Raw genomic sequence first — 6101 nt, forward strand, 5'->3', positions numbered from 1 at the left:
GAGTTTGCATTTTCTAAAAATTACTCTCAAATCAGATTCAAATTTGCATCACTGTTATCTTGGGGATATCATGTCATTTTATTTTATCTCGATACTAATATGAACTATTTTAATCTGATTTACATACATTTGGAGTATTAACAACACATTTATGCCTAGGCCTACCTCTATTTCATAATCTTTATTATATATACAGTATATTGCCTATAAATTAGCTGCCAGTCAGAAAGTTACAAGAATATTTTACCCCGGTAAAGTAAGACCATGATGTTTAGGCCTATACATATTTCATAATTTTATATATGTATGTATGTATATATATATATATATATATATATATATATATATATATATATATATATATATATATATATATTTGACTTTATGAATTGCTGGCAACCTTCTATAATGAAGCCAGAAAGTCACAAGAGTATTTTATACCGATAAACTAGACCAACTTGACACTGCCCTTCCATTTATCTTTCTTTTGCCGGAAGAGAAGATACACCAACAAAAATACGACTTAAACACCCTCCATTATTGGCCCAGTTCCCGAAATTATTGAAAAGTCGATACCAGTTGAAAACCATTTCGTTTCTTTTGAGAAAATAACACAACGATATGAATATTTGTTGATGCATTTTTCGATAAATTTTTTTAGAGCCATTTTTGCTTGCCCTGTCATATCGGGAGAACAATGGATCAGAAAGATGTCCTTTTTTTCATTGTTCCAAAAAAGAAAAAAAAAGTAAAGGTAATTAATCCTTTGTTCCGCCATACTTCGCTGAACAGGATTTTTTCATTTTTTTTTTATTTAATCCAAACACACATTGTTTCACCAGAACTACCGATACGTTTTGGCTCGGTTTACGGTCTAGGTATATTCCTAGACCGAGGCTCGGCTTATTGCCTTAGAAAACTGAAATAGAAAGAGTCACCTTTTTTCATTATTTACGCACACGAGTCAAGAGCCTGATTACTGAACGACATACGTGAATCAATAGGCCTACTTCGATGAAGTATTAAAAATACTTATAGAAGCTCGTGCATATACATGTACACACGCACATAATGTACGTTTCTTAGTAGACACTTCTTAATAAGAGATACTGCTTAGTGTTATAGATACATATCACTTACTACGCCTATTGACTCCAAAGGGCCTCAGTTAGATTTCGCCAGTCTTCTCTACCTCTTCATTCATCATCTCCCACGTCACGTTTCGTAGTCCTCAGCCATGTAGGCCTGTATCTTCCAACTCTTCTGGGACTTTGTGGAGCCCAGTTAAAACTTTGGTGAACTAATCTCTTGGGAAGTGCGAAGAGCATGTCCAAACTATATGTCTCATATGGTTCCATTTCTAATCCTGTGAGTATATATATATATATATATATATATATATATATATATATATATATATATATATATACACATATATATATATATATATATATATATATATATATATATATATATATACACGAGATTGGCGTTCTGAAAGCGATTAGACTAAAGTCTCCCATTACAGCCACTCCGCTCTGACTAGCGAAGTGATGAAAACTGGCCAAACGCCAGACATGAATAAGGACACGTCTCTGGCCTTTGTCCTGCAGTGGATTGGAAACGGCTGCGTCTATTGCAATATGTATCACAACCCAAGAGAAAAATATACATGGCGTTTCCAGCATGCACAGATCCTACGACTCTCCCCCCCCCCCCGTCAACATTGAAGCCTACATATCAATATTTATTTTTCTTTGCCGAGAGAGACAAACCACGAGGAAACAAACAAACAAACAAACACAGGACGAATAGATTTGTTCCGATTCACAGAACTAGAAAGATGTTGAATAGGAAACGACGTAAATGGAGAGGTGAAAATCTTTTTTTTTTTTTTTTTTTTTTTTTTTTAGGAAATGGGAGGGGGAGATTAGAAATTAAAAATATGTTACGTTTAATTCTATCATTCCCCAGATGAACCTTTCATAAGACTTTCTATTGGCGGGGGGGGGGGGGTTAAAAATTTTTTTTTATTAAGATTACATTTTTGTTAGAGGGCGCAATCGACTTTAGAAATACAATTAGGATTTGAATGATGAATTTTAGCCCTATAGCTACAGTAGGTGCAAGGGCCGAGGAGTACATTCAACTCCAAGGTATAACTAGGGGACAAATAGTTATAGTCTTTCTCCCATCCAGCGTATAAACTATGTCCACATATTAATTCATGATCATCACCATCCTAAATCCTGTTGGTTATTTTCTCCTTCCCCAATCCTAATCATTATCCTTGTATCCTCCTTCCTATCTGGGGAGGAATTTGAACGGAATCTGGAGGAAGTTGAACAAGACCTAAAGCTGGAATCACACTAGGGTTTTTTTTTTTCTTTTTTTACCAGCAGCGAGCCGTTGCTTCCGAAAATGAGAAACCGGGAGCTTTCCCTCGAGATATTGGCTTCACAACTGGACTGGAAGCAGCGAGCACAAACCGCGAGCATGACTTCGGATGTAAACAAACAAGATGTCTGTTGTAAATAGGACGTGCTCTTGTCTGGCAATCTTGAGTCTAACAAGCCTCAATAGATAAAGGAAAATAGCTTTGTTCATCCTGTGCTAGTTGAAGAATTCCTCAATTCACGTAATATTCCGAGAATAAATATTCCAGCAACAGAACATTTTTGGCCGCCATGATGATGTCAGCTAATTGGTTTTATTTACACTTTTTTCATATTTGCTCCTCGAACCGCGAGATCGTAGTCTGAGGCTACAACACTTTCGCTCGCTAGCATCGGCTGGAGGTTGGCGAAAACCTCGCGCAGGAAACGACTAGTGTGATTCCAGCATAACTTGAATGAAACCTGAAGGAGGAAGTTGAACGAGACCCTTTAAAAGAAAATTGAACGAAACCTGCCATAGGAAGTTGAACGAAACCTGCCTTAGGGAGTTGAACAAGAACTACAGGATGAAACTGAAAGAAACCAGTAGCCTAGGTATTATATGCAGACTCTCAGGGTGTTCGTCTGAAGGATTGATTTTACAAATAGACATGAAAACAGAAGCATGGTCAAGTTAAAGAAGGTGGACAATTGAGGAGAAAAATGGAATGAATAAGATAAAAAAGCTGAAAAGAATGCAACAGGCCATCTGACCACTCTGCGTCCTAGACCTACTTTGCTAGACCTCAGCCTATTCCTTTCTCCCTAACTAGGGTTGTAGCTTAGATGCCAATAATGATAATAATAATAATTCTAATAAGTGTCTTGTAGTTTATATATGAAAGATCTGTTTTAATGTAGTTCCATTTTAATTGTTCATTGCTTCTCATATAGTTATTTCCTTATTTCCTTTCCTAACAGATATTTTTCCACGTTAGAGCCCTTGGGCTTATAGCTTCCTGCTTTTCAAACTAGGGTTGTAGCTGAGCTAATAATAATAATAATAATATAGTTATCTATTTCTTTATTTCCTTTCCTCGCTGAGCTATGTTTCCCTGTTGAAGCCCTTGGGCTTATAGCTTCCTGCTTTTCAAACTAGGGTTGTAGCTGAGCTAATAATAATAATAATAATAATATAGTTATCTATTTCCTTATTTCCTTTCCTCGCTGAGCTATGTTTCCCTGTTGAAGCCCTTGGGCTTATAGCTTCCTGCTTTTCAAACTAGGGTTGTAGCTGAGCTAATAATAATAATAATAATAATAATATAGTTATCTATTTCCTTATTTCCTTTCCTCACTGGGATATTTTTCCCTGTTAGAGCCCTTGGGCTTATAGCTTCCTGCTTTTCAAACTAGGGTTGTAGCTGAGCTAATAATAATAATAATATAGTTATCTATTTCCTTATTTCCTTTCCTCGCTGAGCTATGTTTCCCTGTTGAAGCCCTTGGGCTTATAGCTTCCTGCTTTTCAAACTAGGGTTGTAGCTGAGCTAATAATAATAATAATATAGTTATCTATTTCCTTATTTCCTTTCCTCGCTGAGCTATGTTTCCCTGTTGAAGCCCTTGGGCTTATAGCTTCCTGCTTTTCAAACTAGGGTTGTAGCTGAGCTAATAATAATAATAATATAGTTATCTATTTCCTTATTTCCTTTCCTCGCTGAGCTATGTTTCCCTGTTGAAGCCCTTGGGCTTATAGCTTCCTGCTTTTCAAACTAGGGTTGTAGCTGAGCTAATAATAATAATAATAATAATAATAATATAGTTATCTATTTCCTTATTTCCTTTCCTCGCTGAGCTATGTTTCCCTGTTGAAGCCCTTGCGCTTATAGCTTCCTGCTTTTCAAACTAGGGTTGTAGCTGAGCTAATAATAATAATAATAATAATAATAATATAGTTATCTATTTCCTTATTTCCTTTCCTCGCTGAGCTATGTTTCCCTGTTGAAGCCCTTGGGCTTATAGCTTCCTGCTTTTCAAACTAGGGTTGTAGCTGAGCTAATAATAATAATAATAATAATAATAATAGTAATAATAATATAGTTATCTATTTCCTTATTTCCTTTCCTCGCTGAGCTATGTTTCCCTGTTGAAGCCCTTGGGCTTATAGCTTCCTGCTTTTCAAATTAGGGTTGTAGCTGAGCTAATAATAACAATAATAATAATAATAATAATAATAATAATAATAATAATACGCCCTCTATGACGTTTGGATTGATTCAATTCAAAAGATATTGGCCATATGGAGCAGTGTTGGGGCTTAGTAGGCTATCCAGTGCTTAGATGACACTGGAAAACCTAGTTTGCATTGTAATGAATAACTTAAAAACACGTTACGCTGAGACCCTAGTGTAGTGGTGATCCTTTCCCCCTCCCCCCAAAATGAGCCTGCCTCTTAAGGGTACACTCGGGCACATTATTCTGTCTTATTTATCTTCCTCTTGTTTTTGTTAAAGTTTTTATAGTTTATATAGGAAATATTTATTTTGGTGTTGCTGCTGTTCTTAAAATGTTTTATATTTTCTTGTTTCCTCCCTTCACTGGGCTGTTTTCCCTCTTGGAGCCCGTGGGCTTATAACATTCTGCTTTTCCAACTCGGGTTATAGCTTAGCAAGTAATAATAATAATAATAATAATAATAATAATAATAATAATAATAATAATAATAATAACAGCCTCTTGGATTACCTATAAGTACCTTCCCTTGGTAATCACAATTCTGACCCAGCAGCATGGTTATATTGAAGAGGTCATAATCTATTGAATTCGGGCAAATGTGACCTCTTCAAGTTCCGTTTCCTTTCCACTTAAATCATGATCTGACCCCTTCGGCAGAGTTCTTTAAAACATCTTGCTGATAAGTCATATCCTCATTAAACATTTTATTTTCATATCTAGATTATGCATATGCAAATACATCCAACTTCTTTCACTATGTGCATAATGTATACACTAGATTCGCATTGCAAAATCATTTTTTGTATTTTTGGGGGGTCACAAGTCACCATCATTATTATTATTATTATTATTATTATTATTATTATTATTATTACTTTTAATGGCTAAGCTACAACCCTAGTTGTCAAAGCAGGATGTTATAAGCCCAAGGACCCCAACAGGGAAAATAGCCCAGTGAGGAAAGGAAACAAGGAAAAATAAAATATTCTAAGAACAGTAACAAAATTAAAGTAAACATTTCCTATATAAAGTTTAAATACTTTAACAAAACAAGAGGAAGAGAAATTAGATAGAATAGTGAGCCCGAGTGTACCCTCCAGCAAGAGAACTCTAACCCAGACAGTGGAAGACCATGGTATAGAGGCTACAGCACTACCCAAGATTAGAGAACAATGGTTTGAGTTGGAGTGTCCTTCTCCTAGAAGAGCTGCGTAATTGTGACTTGCTTGAAAATGGGAACAGTAAAACAGTAAAGGTGTATTATTGGTCTATTATTTTTCCTTGTCAAAAAGGGTTAAACTATAAATTTGATTTCTAGTTTTTCCTAGAATTTAGTCCACAAGGACCAGCTCTGGGGCCAGGGAGGTCCTTCACCGGGGAGAATAATCCGGAGAATCTAATATACGTGCAGATCTGCACACTTCAGTGATAGTCGTTGATTTGCTAGCCAAGCTACAACTCTAGTTGGAAAAGTGGTATGATATAAGC

The sequence above is a fragment of the Palaemon carinicauda genome, chromosome 29 (assembly GCF_036898095.1).
Source record: "Palaemon carinicauda isolate YSFRI2023 chromosome 29, ASM3689809v2, whole genome shotgun sequence".
Taxonomy (NCBI): Eukaryota; Metazoa; Arthropoda; class Malacostraca; order Decapoda; family Palaemonidae; genus Palaemon; species Palaemon carinicauda.